The sequence below is a fragment of the Dromaius novaehollandiae genome, unplaced genomic scaffold (genome assembly GCF_036370855.1).
Source record: "Dromaius novaehollandiae isolate bDroNov1 unplaced genomic scaffold, bDroNov1.hap1 HAP1_SCAFFOLD_59, whole genome shotgun sequence".
NCBI lineage: Eukaryota > Metazoa > Chordata > Aves > Casuariiformes > Dromaiidae > Dromaius > Dromaius novaehollandiae.
The window spans coordinates 970,804-987,811 of record NW_026991418.1 but is presented as its reverse complement, the minus strand read 5'-3'; positions in this window follow the sequence as shown (position 1 = coordinate 987,811).

The following is a 17,008-nucleotide window of genomic DNA, read 5'->3' as shown; positions in this document are numbered from 1 at the left end:
AAAGATGATACTTCTTTCGGATTTGAAGAAATATGGAAATGGTTGACTTCCTGGTTCCCTGATGTGAGCTCATGGGTTAAAAAATGTTTAACAATTCTAGGATTGATGCTAGTAATTTTTGTATGCGTTTATGTAGTGATTCAATGTATTTCTAAGTGTTATATGAAACTAATATGGGAAAGATTTTAAAAGAGTGAGACTAATATGAAAATGATCATATAAGTCTCAAAGGGGGGAATTGTTACAAGGCAACCCTGAGAAGCTCAGAAAGAATGTTTGAAGTAGGTAGATTTGGATAATTTCTATCTTAGATAGAATTTGCTTAGCATGAGTAGCCGCACACTTGCTTAGCATAAGTAGCTAAATTTGCTGAAGCCTTAGGCCGCGCTCCTAGTTCGTTAAGAAAAGGCCTCAGAGCTGGTGCAGGCTGGAAAGATAAGGGAGTTACAAGCAGTCTGCATTCCTGTGCCCCACTCTCCAGAAGGGAGGATGCCAAGGCTGAGAAATAAGGCCTGTTTGGGTGCCAGGACCTTGGGAAGCAAAGCCTCCTCTCACTGTTGAAACAGTGTTAATTAAGGGGTCTGGATTATGTCCTCTTCGTCAGGACCTTGGGAGATAACGTCTACTGACCTAGCTGGGGCAGTGTTAATTGATCAGGACCTTGAGAAGCAGGGGTGGGACCCAGGGAATGAAGAAATCACTAACCAATCAGTGTACAAGGGAAAGTCGCAAATCTGGCAATTTGTTTGTATAAATGCTACCTGAAAAGTTGGGGGGGTGTGCTCGATTTGTGGGAGACCACCGAGCACCCAGGCTTGCGCAACTCTGAAATAAATAAATAAATGTCTCTCCTGAGTGTGTAATTATTGGCTCATTGCACACCGGGCAACGAATCCGCTTTTCGGACAACACTGTGCCTTCACAAGCACAGGCAGCAGCTGTGGGCCTGCCACTGAACTGTGAAGCACGGAGGCAAACATGGCCTCACAAGCACAACCAGCAGCCAGGGGCCTGCCACTGCCCTATGAGACACTGAGGCTGCTGTGACCTCACAAGCAAAGCCAGCAGCCAGGGGACTCCCTTTGGCCTATGAGGCACTGATGCTGCTATGACCTCACAAGGACAGCCAACAGCCAGGAGCCATCCCACTGGCCTATGAGGCTATAGGACTGCTGTGACCTCACAAGCACAGCCAGCAGCTATGGGCCTGCCAGTGACCTATCAGACACGTGTCGCGGCCCGAAAGGAGTCGTTCAGGACGACCTCCCTCCCCTTAGGACCAACGACCAAGTTCGTGATGCCCTTGCACTCAATTAAGGTGAAAACGACACCAGCCAACCAGTTTAAGATTTATTAAGGCAAAATGGAATCAACTAACGAGACATGTCCCGCGTCACACGTTTAGGGAAAAAGAGAGGAAAAGGGGAAGAGAGAGAGAGAAAGATATCACCACCCGTGGATCCAGCGGCGTCCCGTTGGTCCTCTTCTTTTGGGAGTCCTTGCGGCGGGGCGGGGGGGCAGAGGGGGGAAGCTCCCGTCTGGTTCCGCTGACTCTGCTCGAGTTCTTCAGTCGTCGCAAGCAAGCCCCCCCATTCACACAGTCTGCAGTTTTTATAGGTTCTTGCCCGGCCTCTGGGAGGTGCTTCCTCGCTTCCCATGCAGATTAACCGTCATGCGCAGTCCGCCCTCTCGGAACCTTCCAGAAATGGGCTGGGGTATCTGGGGGTCTCCTGCTCATGCGCAGATGGCAAATGAGTACGTGCGGTTCGTGCCCTAGAGACGCCCTTCTGCCCTTTTCGCACCCTTTTTACCCCGTGCAGGTGCACGAGGTTGTTTACTTCGCAGACGGCTCCCGGGGGCGCCAGCGCGGCATTGCCCGACACACCTTGGCAGCGGCAGCTTTGCAGCAGCAGCAGCAATGTCAAGACAAAACCGCATTTAGTACCGGTCCTCTACACCACCCCGTGTCTCAACATTGCAGCTTGGCAGCAGGAGAGAGAGAGAGAGAAAGCAAGCAAGCAAGCAAGGAAGGAAAGGAGAGAGAATTAGGGACGGGGGGGAAGTCGTGGGAACAACATGGGTTTGGGTAAAAAATAAAGTGCTTAACAGTGATTAAACAGAGGTCTTGCTCAATGCAAGCTTATTCTTTAACAACTTCAACAACATTTAACTTTACAAAACAGACATCAAAACTAAGTTAATGAGGTAGGATTGTTACAATAGGCATAAAACAGCTGGCAAATGCGCTGTGGATGTCAATATGCAATTTCCTCCTTCAGGAGAAACTGGGAAATGATGGGTACTGTGGTTGGCCACGGCCAATGGATGGCACGGATTTTCTTTATGCCGTCCGGCAAGGTGGTAGGAACAAATTGCATATTTGACACAACATGTCCGATTAATTGAACAAAGCAAGGAATTATACAAGAACATTAAGGCGGCAACTGCACCTAACAAATACAATATTAACTGTTTCACCCACGGTGCCCCCAGTAACCAGGACTACAAATCGCCACTCCAGCCATTCCAGGTTTGGACGAGGACGTGGGCTATTTTTCTGATATCTTTGGTTAACTGGAGAACTACTTCGCCTACATCATCTATTTCCAAACAACAGTTAGGAATATTTAATTTCCCACACACTTCTCCCTCTTCAGCTAACAGGTAATCTAAAAACCATGTGGTGCTGAAGGATTGCCGTGCGCATCTGTTGGGATTGCCAAGTTAGAAGATCTATCGTGTCAGCGGTTTTGTTGGTAATAATTTCTAGAGCCGCTTGTAGTCTGATTATTTCCCCATTTTTGCGTCCCGCCCAAATTTCCCTTAATGGATCGCGTCTTACAGGCAACACTTCTGTCTCCAAGGTTATCATATATCTTTATGCCTAACCGAGGTCCACTTGTTTCTGGCAAAAGGAAAAACAAAGGTCTGATAATCCCTATATAACAAATTCCCAACCACCCCGTGGGTAAAAATGTATATGCTGTGTGCCTGCATATCCAGTAATGCCCCTTCTTAGCTCCAATGCCCTGAGCAAATGGCCCGTTTATCCCTGGTGGGAATTGAAAGTAAGTTGCACCTCTGTTGCCCAGAGGGCTGAAGAAGGTGGTTGCCCCATCACCTATTTGGCCGGTACAATACCAAGCCCCAGAAGTGTATTCTGGTGGTAGGTTTGCCATAGCACATATAAGCACATTAAGACAAGAAGTATCTTTCCAACACAGGTTAAGAATGCCATTCTTGGCTGTTGTGTTTTCAACAATAAAGCTAATTATGATCGCAGCACACAATTACAAAAAATGATAAAAATAACTGTTATAACTACCACAGGTAGTATCGTTGAGGACACTCAAGCTCAACATAAGACAAGTCTTCTTCCCCAGTGCCCTCTTCCTTTTACATTGTTGACCTAAAAGGAAGGGAGGATCCACCTGGCATGGATTCTATGATCTTTCCCATGGGCATCAGTAGCTACCCATGCATACAGATTTTTTGAAGCTTTTAGTACTAGAGGTATTTGTCCCACAGTGGGTAAGTCCACTAGAACCGGTTGTCCTGGGTAATACAAGGGATTCCTCGGTTTCTTATTCTCCCCAGTCCCAGGTAAGAGGGATGGAGGATTAGGGCAAAAAGCAGCGAGTCTGGGGCAGCCATTTACTCCCCATCGTCCATTGACTTTAGTTACTGCATCAGATATTCGTCGCGCCCATCCGGGATTGTGCGGTCTCAGGGTTCGTTTTAAGAGTCCTGGGGTGCAGACGGGGTCTTGGGATAAGGGAGGAGGAACTTTGGGGTTTGAGGAAGATGGGGTTCCCCTTATCCTGTCCCAACTTCTTACCAAACCTTCCAGGTTGGGAGTTGGTAACCTATCCATGACTTCTCTGGGAATTCCCTTTGAAATGCCTTCTGCCCATAATAATTGTCTCCTGCTATCCAACACCCGTACCGGTTTCCCAGGATGTGGGTGTTGCAGTGATTTATATTGCCTCCCACTTTCCTCAACTCTTCTTATTTCTGCTTTATGCTTTGTTTCCCCCTGGCCAGTGAATCCCATACGCCTTCCGTAATTAATTAGCTCCTGTGCCACCTCCCCCCAAGTCATGTCGGGGGGGCCTCCCCTTCGTCTCGGTCGGGGAGTTCGTAATCGGTCTTGCAGCTGAACAGCATATAGTTTTAAAGCATCAGGAAGTCCCCTGATCAGAGGATGTGACCTCTCGGGGTCTGCCACACACTGCATGGGGGAGGGCTGCTGCAGAAGCAGCAAACGGTCATGCATCAATTGGAGGCAAGCAGTTTTCTGCACGCTTTCCAGAATGTGGCCCGCTGTGGGTGTTTTAATAGAAAAAGGGTCTCCTCTTTCCATTGGGTCTAATCCTCCTGCCCAGTAGGCTACCCTCTGGGTCAAGGACCATGGTTCCCTGTTATCATTTGTGGTTAGAAAGACTCTGGGTCCCCAATATCCTCTAGCTTCATCTTCGCTCAGCAGAATGCGATCCCCCCCGGTGAGGGAGACTCTCCACACATACTCAGTTTCAGTTTCCCGGGAGCCCCAGGAGTATTTTTCCTGTATTTTAGCCAAGTCCTGAGGGGAATAGGGGATAATACGCGTGGTACGTCGTTGAATACCCCCCTGACCATTATCAGTGGTTTCCGTTTTAATCAAGGGTCTCATTACTACATTCCCATCTCCAGGATAAAAGCAGTTCCTGCTGTCTTCTAATTCTTTAATTGGATATATGGATTTTAGATCAGATGCCTGTTTTCCGTCTAGTTCGGCCAAATTCGAGAATCCCGGTTCACTATCATTAACCCCCCGCCTGTTTTCTTCCAATTCAGACCGCAGGATTCTCTCTCGGTCTAGTGAGTCTGATAAGATTATGTGAAGCCGCTGAGTATGGTTGCGCTCCGCAGTGAGTTGACTTTGCAAGTTTCTTACCTGTTCTTGCAAAGACTCAACTGTCTCTTTGGCTCGACTCCGGGAGTCTTGCAAGAACTCGATTGTCTCTTTGGCTCGACTCTGGGAGTTTCTTATGTGTTCTCCCAAGGACTCAATGGTCTTTTTATCACCTTGCCTCCCCCACCGGGCAGCAATTAGTGCCGCCCCTAAAACACCACAAACTGTTGCCCGAGCCATGCCAAGAGAGAGCAGGGCTTTATAGCCCTTCAGATTCTCAAAAGAGGATTATCCTTCATTGTCAGATCCTCTGTACTACAAATTATTCACAAGCACAGCACACTGTCACGGGCCTGCCACTGCCATAAAGGGCACGGAGGCTGCTGTGACCTCACAAGCACAGCCAGCATGTATGGGCCTGAAACTGCCCTATAGGGCACTGAGGCTGCTGTGACCTCACAAGCACAGCCAGCAGCTATGGGCCTCCCACTGGCCTATAGGGCACTGAGGCTTCTCTGACCTCACAGCAGTCATTGGCCTTGAACTGGCCTATCAGGAATAGGACTGCTGTGACCTGACAAGCACGGCCAGCAGGCATGGGCATCCAACTGCCCTATGAGGCCCCGAGACAAACGTGACCTCATAACGCAGCCAGCAGGCATGGAGCTGTCACTGCCCTATCAGGCACTGGTACTTCCGTGACATCACAAGTACAGCCAGCAGCCATGGGCATCCCACTGGCCAATGAGGCACTAAGACAAAGGTGACCTCAAAATGCAGCCAGCAGCCATGGGCCTGCCACTGGCCTATCAGGCAACAGGACTGCTGTGACCTCAAAAGCACAGCCAGCAGCCAGCAGCCAGGGCATCGCACTGGCATATGAGGCACTGAGGCTGCTGTGACCTCACAAGCACAGCCAGTAGCCAGGAGCCTGACACTGGCCTAGGAGGCAGTGAGGCTGCTGTGACCTCACAGTCACAGCCAGCAGCCAGGAGCCTGCCACTGGCCTAGGAGGCACTCAGGCTGCTGTGACGTCACAAGCACAGCCAGCAGCCAGGAGCCTGCCACTGGCCTAGCAGGCACTGAGGCTGCTGTGACCTCACAAGCACAGCCAGCAGCCATGAGCCTGCTACCGGCCTAGGAGGCACTGAGGCTGCTGTGACCTCACAAGCACAGCCAGCAGCCATGAGCCTGCCGCTGGCCTCGGAGGCAATGAGGCTGCTGTGACCTCACAAGCACATCCAACAGCCATGAGCCTGCCACTGGCCTAGCAGGCACTCAGGCTACTGTGACCTCACAAGCACAGCCAGCAGCCAGGAGCCTGCCACTGGCCTAGGAGGCACTGAGGCTGCTGTGACCTCACAAGCACAGCCAGCAGCCATGAGCCTGCCGCTGGCCTCGGAGGCAATGAGGCTGCTGTGACCTCCCAAGCACAGCCAGCAGCCATGAGCCTGCTACTGGCCTAGGAGGCACTGAGGCTGCTGTGACCTCACAAGCACAGCCAGTAGCCAGGAGCCTGCCACTGGCCTAGGAGGCACTGAGGCTGCTGTGACCTCACAAGCACAGCCAGCAGCCATGAGCCTGCTGCTGGCCTCGGAGGCAATGAGGCTGCTGTGACCTCCCAAGCACAGCCAGCAGCTAGGAGCCTGCTACTGGCCTAGGAGGCACTGAGGCTGCTGTGACCTCACAAGCACAGCCAGCAGCCATGAGCCTGCTGCTGGCCTCGGAGGCAATGAGGCTGCTGTGACCTCACAAGCACAGCCAGCAGCCATGAGCCTGCTACTGGCCTAGGAGGCACTGAGGCTGCTGTGACCTCACAAGCACAGCCAGCAGCCAGGAGCCTGCCACTGGCCTAGGAGGCAGTGAGGCTGCTGTGACCTCACAGTCACAGCCAGCAGCCAGGAGCCTGCCACTGGCCTAGGAGGCACTCAGGCTGCTGTGACGTCACAAGCACAGCCAGCAGCCAGGAGCCTGCCACTGGCCTAGCAGGCACTGAGGCTGCTGTGACCTCACAAGCACAGCCAGCAGCCATGAGCCTGCCACTGGCCTAGGAGGCACTGAGGCTGCTGTGACGTCACAAGCACAGCCAGCAGCCAGGAGCCTGCCACTGGCCTAGCAGGCACTGAGGCTGCTGTGACCTCACAAGCACAGCCAGCAGCCATGAGCCTGCCACTGGCCTAGGAGGCACTGAGGCTGCTGTGACCTCACAAGCACAGCCAGCAGCCATGAGCCTGCCGCTGGCCTCGGAGGCAATGAGGCTGCTGTGACCTCACAAGCACATCCAACAGCCATGAGCCTGCCGCTGGCCTCGGAGGCAATGAGGCTGCTGTGACCTCCCCAGCACAGCCAGCAGCCAGGAGCCTGCCACTGGCCTAGGAGGCACTGAGGCTGCTGTGACCTCACAAGCACATCCAACATCCATGAGCCTGCCACTGGCCTAGGAGGCACTGAGGCTGCTGTGACCTCACAAGCACAGCCAGCAGCCTGTTACTGACCTAGGAGGCACTGAGGCTGCTGTGACCTCACAAGCACACCCAGCAGCCAGGAGCCTGCCACTGGCCTAGGAGGCACTCAGGCTGCTGTGACCTCACAGTCACAGCCAGCAGCCAGGAGCCTGCTACTGGCCTAGGAGGCACTCAGACTGCTGTGACCTCCCAAGCTCAGCCAGCAGCCATGAGCCTGCCACTGGCCTCAGAGGCACTGAGGCTGCTGTGACCTCACAAGCACAGCCAGCAGGAGGCGCTGTAGACTAACTTATGAGGCACTGAGGCTGCTGTGACATCACCAGCACAGCCAGCAGCCAGGAGCCTGCCACTGCCATAGGAGGCACTCAGGCTACTGTGACCTCACAAGCACAGCCAGCAGCCATGAGCCTGCCACTGGCCTAGGAGGCACTCAGGCTGCTGTGACCTCACAAGCGCAGCCAGCAGCCAGGAGCCTGACACTGGCCTAGGAGGCACTGAGGCTGCTGTGACCTCACAGTCACAGCCAGCAGCCAGGAGACTGCCACTGGCCTAGGAGGCACTCAGGCTGCTGTGACGTCACAAGCACAGCCAGCAGCCAGGAGCCTGCCACTAGCCTAGCAGGCACTGAGGCTGCTGTGACCACACAAGCACATCCAACAGCCATGAGCCTGCTACCAGCCTAGGAGGCACTCAGGCTACTGTGACCTCACAAGCACAGCCAGCAGCCATGAGCCTGCCACTGGCCTAGGAGGCACTGAGGCTGCTGTGACCTCACAAGCACAGCCAGCAGCCATGAGCCTGCCGCTGGCCTCGGAGGCAATGAGGCTGCTGTGACCTCACAAGCACATCCAACAGCCATGAGCCTGCCGCTGGCCTCGGAGGCAATGAGGCTGCTGTGACCTCACAAGCACAGCCAGCAGCCATGAGCCTGACACTGGCCTAGGAGGCACTGAGGCTGCTGTGACCTCACAAGCACAGCCAGTAGCCAGGACCCTGCAACTGGCCTAGGAGGCACTGAGGCTGCTGTGACCTCACAAGCACATCCAACATCCATGAGCCTGCCACTGGCCTAGGAGGCACTGAGGCTGCTGTGACCTCACAAGCACAGCCAGCAGGAGGCGCTGTAGACTAACTTATGAGGCACTGAGGCTGCTGTGACCTCACCAGCACAGCCAGCAGCCAGGAGCCTGCCACTGACATAGGAGGCACTGAGGCTACTGTGACCTCACAAGCACAGCCAGCAGCCATGAGCCTGCCACTGGCCTAGGAGGCACTGAGGCTGCTGTGACCTCACAAGCACAGCCAGCAGCCAGGAGCCTGCTACTGGCCTAGGAGGCAGTCAGACTGCTGTGACCTCCCAAGCTCAGCCAGCAGCCATGAGCCTGACACTGGCCTCGGAGGCACTGAGGCTGCTGTGACCTCACAAGCACAGCCAGCAGGAGGCGCTGTAGACTAACTTATGAGGCACTGAGGCTGCTGTGACCTCACCAGCACAGCCAGCAGCCAGGAGCCTGCCACTGCCATAGGAGGCACTGAGGCTGCTGTGACCTCAAAAGCACAACCAGCAGCCAGGGGACTGCCACTGGCCTAGGAGGCAGTGAGGCTGCTGTGACCTGACAAGCACAAACAGAAGGGGGCGCTTGCCCCTAACCTATGAGGCCCTGAGGCTGCTGTGACCTCACAAGCCCAGCCAGCAGCCATGAGCTTGCCAGTCGCCTGGGAGGCACTGAGGCTGCTGTGACCTCACAAGCACAGCCAGCAGCCATGAGCCTGCCACTGGCCTAGGAGGCACTGAGGGTGCTGTGACCTCACAAGCACAGCCAGCAGCCAAGAGCCTGCCACTGGCCTAGGAGGCACTGAGGCTGCTGTGACCTCACAAGCACAGCCAGCAGCCAGGAGCCTGCTACTGGCCTAGGAGGCAGTCAGACTGCTGTGACCTCCCAAGCTCAGCCAGCAGCCATGAGCCTGACACTGGCCTCGGAGGCACTGAGGCTGCTGTGACCTCACAAGCACAGCCAGCAGGAGGCGCTGTAGACTAACTTATGAGGCACTGAGGCTGCTGTGACCTCACCAGCACAGCCAGCAGCCAGGAGCCTGCCACTGCCATAGGAGGCACTGAGGCTGCTGTGACCTCAAAAGCACAACCAGCAGCCAGGGGACTGCCACTGGCCTAGGAGGCAGTGAGGCTGCTGTGACCTGACAAGCACAAACAGAAGGGGGCGCTTGCCCCTAACCTATGAGGCCCTGAGGCTGCTGTGACCTCACAAGCCCAGCCAGCAGCCATGAGCTTGCCAGTCGCCTGGGAGGCACTGAGGCTGCTGTGACCTCACAAGCACAGCCAGCAGCCATGAGCCTGCCACTGGCCTAGGAGGCACTGAGGGTGCTGTGACCTCACAAGCACAGCCAGCAGCCAAGAGCCTGCCGCTGGCCTAGGAGGCACTGAGGCTGCTGTGACCTCACAAACACAGCCAGCAGCCATGAGCCTGCCACTGGCTTTGGAGGCACTGAGGCTGCTGTGACCTCAGCAGCACAGCCAGCAGTCAGGGGCCTGCCACTGGCTTAGGAGGCACTGAGGTTGCTGTGACCTCACAAGCACCGCCAGCAGCCATGAGCTAGCCAGTGGCCAAGGAGGCATGGAGGCTGCTGTGACCTCACAAGCACAGAAAGCAGCCAGGAGCATGCCACTGGCCTAGGAGGCACGGAGGCTGCTGTGACCTCACAAGCACAGAAAGCAGCCATGAGCCTGCCACTGGCCTGTGAAGCACTGAGGCTGCTGTGACCTCACAAGCACAGCCAGCAGACAGGGGCCTGCCACTGCCCTATAAGACACTGAGGCTGCTGTGACATCACAAGCAAAGCCAGCAGCTGTGGGTCTGCCACTGGCCTATCAGGCTGTAGGACTGCTGTGACCTCACAAGCACAGCCAGCAGCTATGGGCCTGCCACTGGCCTGTGAAGCACTGAGGCTGCTGTGACCTCACAAGCACAGACAGCAGCTATGGGCCTGCCACTGGCCTATGAGGCACTGAGGCTTCTCTGACCTCACAAGCACAACCAGCAGCTATGGACCTCGCACTGGCTATCAGGCACTCATACTGCTGTGACCTCACAAGCACAGCCAGCAGCCATGGGCCTGCCCCTGGTGTATGAGGAACTAGGACTCCTGTGCCTTCACAAGCACAGGCAGCAGCTGTGGGCCTGCCACTGAACTGTGAAGCACGGAGGCAAACATGGCCTCACAAGCACAACCAGCAGCCAGGGGCCTGCCACTGCCCTATGAGACACTGAGGCTGCTGTGACCTCACAAGCAAAGCCAGCAGCCAGGGGACTCCCTTTGGCCTATGAGGCACTGATGCTGCTATGACCTCACAAGGACAGCCAACAGCCAGGAGCCATCCCACTGGCCTATGAGGCTATAGGACTGCTGTGACCTCACAAGCACAGCCAGCAGCTATGGGCCTGCCAGTGACCTATCAGACACGTGTCGCGGCCCGAAAGGAGTCGTTCAGGACGACCTCCCTCCCCTTAGGACCAACGACCAAGTTCGTGATGCCCTTGCACTCAATTAAGGTGAAAACGACACCAGCCAACCAGTTTAAGATTTATTAAGGCAAAATGGAATCAACTAACGAGACATGTCCCGCGTCACACGTTTAGGGAAAAAGAGAGGAAAAGGGGAAGAGAGAGAGAGAAAGATATCACCACCCGTGGATCCAGCGGCGTCCCGTTGGTCCTCTTCTTTTGGGAGTCCTTGCGGCGGGGCGGGGGGGCAGAGGGGGGAAGCTCCCGTCTGGTTCCGCTGACTCTGCTCGAGTTCTTCAGTCGTCGCAAGCAAGCCCCCCCATTCACACAGTCTGCAGTTTTTATAGGTTCTTGCCCGGCCTCTGGGAGGTGCTTCCTCGCTTCCCATGCAGATTAACCGTCATGCGCAGTCCGCCCTCTCGGAACCTTCCAGAAATGGGCTGGGGTATCTGGGGGTCTCCTGCTCATGCGCAGATGGCAAATGAGTACGTGCGGTTCGTGCCCTAGAGACGCCCTTCTGCCCTTTTCGCACCCTTTTTACCCCGTGCAGGTGCACGAGGTTGTTTACTTCGCAGACGGCTCCCGGGGGCGCCAGCGCGGCATTGCCCGACACACCTTGGCAGCGGCAGCTTTGCAGCAGCAGCAGCAATGTCAAGACAAAACCGCATTTAGTACCGGTCCTCTACACCACCCCGTGTCTCAACATTGCAGCTTGGCAGCAGGAGAGAGAGAGAGAGAAAGAAAGCAAGCAAGCAAGGAAGGAAAGGAGAGAGAATTAGGGACGGGGGGGAAGTCGTGGGAACAACATGGGTTTGGGTAAAAAATAAAGTGCTTAACAGTGATTAAACAGAGGTCTTGCTCAATGCAAGCTTATTCTTTAACAACTTCAACAACATTTAACTTTACAAAACAGACATCAAAACTGAGTTAATGAGGTAGGATTGTTACAATAGGCATAAAACAGCTGGCAAATGCGCTGTGGATGTCAATATGCAATTTCCTCCTTCAGGAGAAACTGGGAAATGATGGGTACTGTGGTTGGCCACGGCCAATGGATGGCACGGATTTTCTTTATGCCGTCCGGCAAGGTGGTAGGAACAAATTGCATATTTGACACAACATGTCCGATTAATTGAACAAAGCAAGGAATTATACAAGAACATTAAGGCGGCAACTGCACCTAACAAATACAATATTAACTGTTTCACCCACGGTGCCCCCAGTAACCAGGACTACAAATTGCCACTCCAGCCATTCCATGTTTGGACGGGGACGTGGGCTATTTTTCTGATATCTTTGGTTAACTGGAGAACTACTTCGCCTACATCATCTATTTCCAAACAACAGTTAGGAATATTTAATTTCCCACACACTTCTCCCTCTTCAGCTAACAGGTAATCTAAAAACCATGTGGTGCTGAAGGATTGCCGTGCGCATCTGTTGGGATTGCCAAGTTAGAAGATCTATCGTGTCAGCGGTTTTGTTGGTAATAATTTCTAGAGCCGCTTGTAGTCTGATTATTTCCCCATTTTTGCGTCCCGCCCAAATTTCCCTTAATGGATCGCGTCTTACAGGCAACACTTCTGTCTCCAAGGTTATCATATACCTTTATGCCTAACCGAGGTCCACTTGTTTCTGGCAAAAGGAAAAACAAAGGTCTGATAATCCCTATATAACAAATTCCCAACCACCCCGTGGGTAAAAATGTATATGCTGTGTGCCTGCATATCCAGTAATGCCCCTTCTTAACTCCAATGCCCTGAGGAAATGGCCCGTTTATCCCTGGTGGGAATTGAAAGTAAGTTGCACCTCTGTTGCCCAGAGGGCTGAAGAAGGTGGTTGCCCCATCACCTATTCGGCCGGTACAATACCAAGCCCCAGAAGTGTATTCTGGTGGTAGGTTTGCCATAGCACATATAAGCACATTAAGACAAGAAGTATCTTTCCAACACAAGTTAAGAATGCCATTCTTGGCTGTTGTGTTTTCAACAATAAAGCTAATTATGATCGCAGCACACAATTACAAAAAATGATAAAAATAACTGTTATAACTACCACAGGTAGTATCGTTGAGGACACTCAAGCTCAACATAAGACAAGTCTTCTTCCCCAGTGCCCTCTTCCTTTTACATTGTTGACCTAAAAGGAAGGGAGGATCCACCTGGCATGGATTCTATGATCTTTCCCATGGGCATCAGTAGCTACCCATGCATACAGATTTTTTGAAGCTTTTAGTACTAGAGGTATTTGTCCCACAGTGGGTAAGTCCACTAGAACCGGTTGTCCCGGGTAATACAAGGGATTCCTCGGTTTCTTATTCTCCCCAGTCCCAGGTAAGAGGGATGGAGGATTAGGGCAAAAAGCAGCGAGTCTGGGGCAGCCATTTACTCCCCATCGTCCATTGACTTTAGTTACTGCATCAGATATTCGTCGCGCCCATCCAGGAATGTGCGGTCTCAGGGTTCGTTTTAAGAGTCCTGGGGTGCAGACGGGGTCTTGGGATAAGGGAGGAGGAACTTTGGGGTTTGAGGAAGATGGGGTTCCCCTTATCCTGTCCCAACTTCTTACCAAACCTTCCAGGTTGGGAGTTGGTAACCTATCCATGACTTCTCTGGGAATTCCCTTTGAAATGCCTTCTGCCCATAATAATTGTCTCCTGCTATCCAACACCCGTACCGGTTTCCCAGGATGTGGGTGTTGCAGTGATTTATATTGCCTCCCACTTTCCTCAACTCTTCTTATTTCTGCTTTATGCTTTGTTTCCCCCTGGCCAGTGAATCCCATACGCCTTCCGTAATTAATTAGCTCCTGTGCCACCTCCCCCCAAGTCATGTCGGGGGGGCCTCCCCTTCGTCTCGGTCGGGGAGTTCGTAATCGGTCTTGCAGCTGAACAGCATATTGTTTTAAAGCATCAGGAAGTCCCCTGATCAGAGGATGTGACCTCTCGGGGTCTGCCACACACTGCATGGGGGAGGGCTGCTGCGGAAGCAGCAAACGGTCATGCATCAATTGGAGGCAAGCAGTTTTCTGCACGCTTTCCAGAATGTGGCCCGCTGTGGGTGTTTTAATAGAAAAAGGGTCTCCTCTTTCCATTGGTCTAATCCTCCTGCCCAGTAGGCTACCCTCTGGGTCAAGGACCATGGTTCCCTGTTATCATTTGTGGTTAGAAAGACTCTGGGTCCCCAATATCCTCTAGCTTCATCTTCGCTCAGCAGAATGCGATCCCCCCCCGGTGAGGGAGACTCTCCACACATACTCAGTTTCAGTTTCCCGGGAGCCCCGGGAGTATTTTTTCCGAAGTCCTGAGGGGAATAGGGGATCATACGCGTGGTACGTCGTTGAATACCCCCCTGACCATTGTCAGTGGTTTCCATTTTAATCAAGGGTCTCATTACTACGTTCCCATCTCCAGGATAAAAGGAGTTCCTGCTGTCTTCTAATTCTTTAATTGGATATATGGATTTTAGATCAGATGCCTGTTTTCCGTCTAGTTCGGCCACATTCGAGAATCCCGGTTCACTATCATCAACCCCCCGCCTGTTTTCTTCCAATTCAGACCGCAGGATTCTCTCTCGGTCTAGTGAGTCCGATAAGATTATGTGAAGCCGCTGAGTATGGTTGCGCTCCGCAGTGAGTTGACTTTGCAAGTTTCTTACCTGTTCTTGCAAAGACTCAACTGTCTCTTTGGCTCGACTCCGGGAGTCTTGCAAGAACTCGATTGTCTCTTTGGCTTGACTCTGGGAGTTTCTTATGTGTTCTCCCAAGGACTCAATGGTCTTTTTATCACCTTGCCTCCCCCACCGGGCAGCAATTAGTGCCGCCCCTAAAACACCACAAACTGTTGCCTGAGCCATGCCAAGAGAGAGCAGGGCTTTATAGCCCTTCAGATTCTCAAAAGAGGATTATCCTTCATTGTCAGATCCTCTGTACTACAAATTATTCACAAGCACAGCACACTGTCACGGGCCTGCCACTGCCATAAAGGGCACGGAGGCTGCTGTGACCTCACAAGCACAGCCAGCAGCCAGGGGCCTGCCATTGGCCTGTGAAGCACTGAGGCTGCAGTGACCTCACAAATACAGCGAGGAGCAAGAGGCCTGCCATTGCCCTATAAGGTACAGAGACAAATGTGACCTCAAAAGGCAGCCAGCAGACAGAGGCCTGCCACGGGCCTATCAGGAAATAGGACTGCTGTGACCTTACAAGCACAGCCAGCAGCTATGGGCCTGCCACTGGCCTATGAGGCACTGAGGCTGCTATGACCTCAACAAGCACAGTCAGCAGCCAGGGGCCTGCTGCTGGCCTCTCAGGCTGTAGGAGTGTTGTGACCTGACAAGCACAGCCAGCAGCTATGGGCCTGCCACTGGCCTATAGGGTACAGAGGCTGATGTGACCTCACAAGCACAGCCAGCAGCCATTGGCCTGCCACTGTCCAAACAGGCACTGAGGCTGCTTTGACCTAACCAGCACACCAAGTAGCCATTGGCCTCCCTCTGGCCTACAGGAAAAGGAGGCTGCTGTGACCTCACAAGCACAGCCAGCAGCCAGGGGCCTCCCACTGCACTATAAGGTGCAGAGACAAATGTGACCTCAAAAGGCAGACAGAGGTCTGCCACTGACCTATCAGGAAACAGGACTGCTGTGACCTTACAAGCACAGCCAGCAGCTTTGGGCCTGCCACTGGCTTATGATGCACTGAGGCGTCTATGACCCCACAAGCACAGTCAGCAGCCAGGGGCCTGATGCTGGCCTCTCAGGCTGTAGGAGTGTTGTGACCTGACAAGCACAGCCAGCAGCTATGGGCCTGCCACTGGCCTACAGGAAAAGGAGGCTGCTGTGACCTCACAAGCACAGCGAGTAGCCAGGGGCCTCCCACTGCCCTATAAGGTACAGAGACAAATGTGACCTCAAAAGGCAGCCAGCAGACAGAGGCCTGCCACAGGCCTATCAGGCAATAGGACTGCTGTGACGTTACAAGCACAGCCAGCAGCTGTGGGTCTGCCACTGGCTATCAGGCACTCAGACTGCTGTAAGCTCATAAGCACAGCAAACAGCCATGAGCCTGCCATTGCCCTATAGGGCACAGAGGCTGCTGTGACCTCACGAGCACAGCCAGCAGCCATTGGCCTGCCACTGGCCTGTGAAGCACTGAGACAAATGTGACCTCACAGGCACAGCAAACAGCCTTGGGCATCCCACTGGCATATCAGTCAATGGGACTGCTGTCACCTCACGAGCACAGCCAGCAGCTATGGGCCTGCCACTGGCCTATAGGGCACGGAGGCTGCTGTGACCTCACAAGCACAGCCAGCAGGCACTGGCCTGCCCCTCGTATATCAGGCACTGAGGCTGCTGCTGTTTTGCTTCCCAAGGTCCTGGTGCCCAAGCAGGCCTTATTTCAAAGCCTTGACATCCTCCCTTTCGGAGTGTGGGGCACAGGAATGCAAACTGCTTGTAACTCCCTTATCTTTCCAGCCTGCACCAGCTCTGGGGCCCTTTCTTACTGAACTAGGAGTGCGGCCTAAGGCTTCAGCAAATTTAGCTACTCATGAAGCAAGTTTTATCTAAGTGGCTACCTCTAGACCACTTCAGACTTAATGTTAGAAGTTATCCTAATCTACCTAGTTCACGCATTCCTTCTGAGCTTCCCAGGGTTGTCTTGTAACAATTCCCCCCTTTGAGACTTATATGATCATTTTCATATTAGTCTCACTCTTTTAAAATCTTTCCCATATTAATTTTGTACAACATCTACAAATGCATTGAATCACTACATAAACGCATACAAAAACTACTAACACCATTCCCAAAATTGTTAAACACTTTTTAACCCATGAGCTCACGTCAGGGAACCAGGAAGTCAACCATTTCCATGTTTCTTCAAATCCAAAAGAGGTATCCTCTTTCTGAACCCCATGTAAGATTTCAGTCTGCTTCCAGATTTCATTTAGATCGGTAGAAATTCTCCCGCTTTGATCCACATATACACAGCAACTAGTATTTATTATTGTACATACTCCTCCCTGAGATGCCAATAACATCTCTAGAGCCATCCTGTTTTGGGTAGTTATTTTAGCAATTTCTGAAACCTCCTCTTGTAAAGCTGCAGTGGCATCAGAGGTTTTATT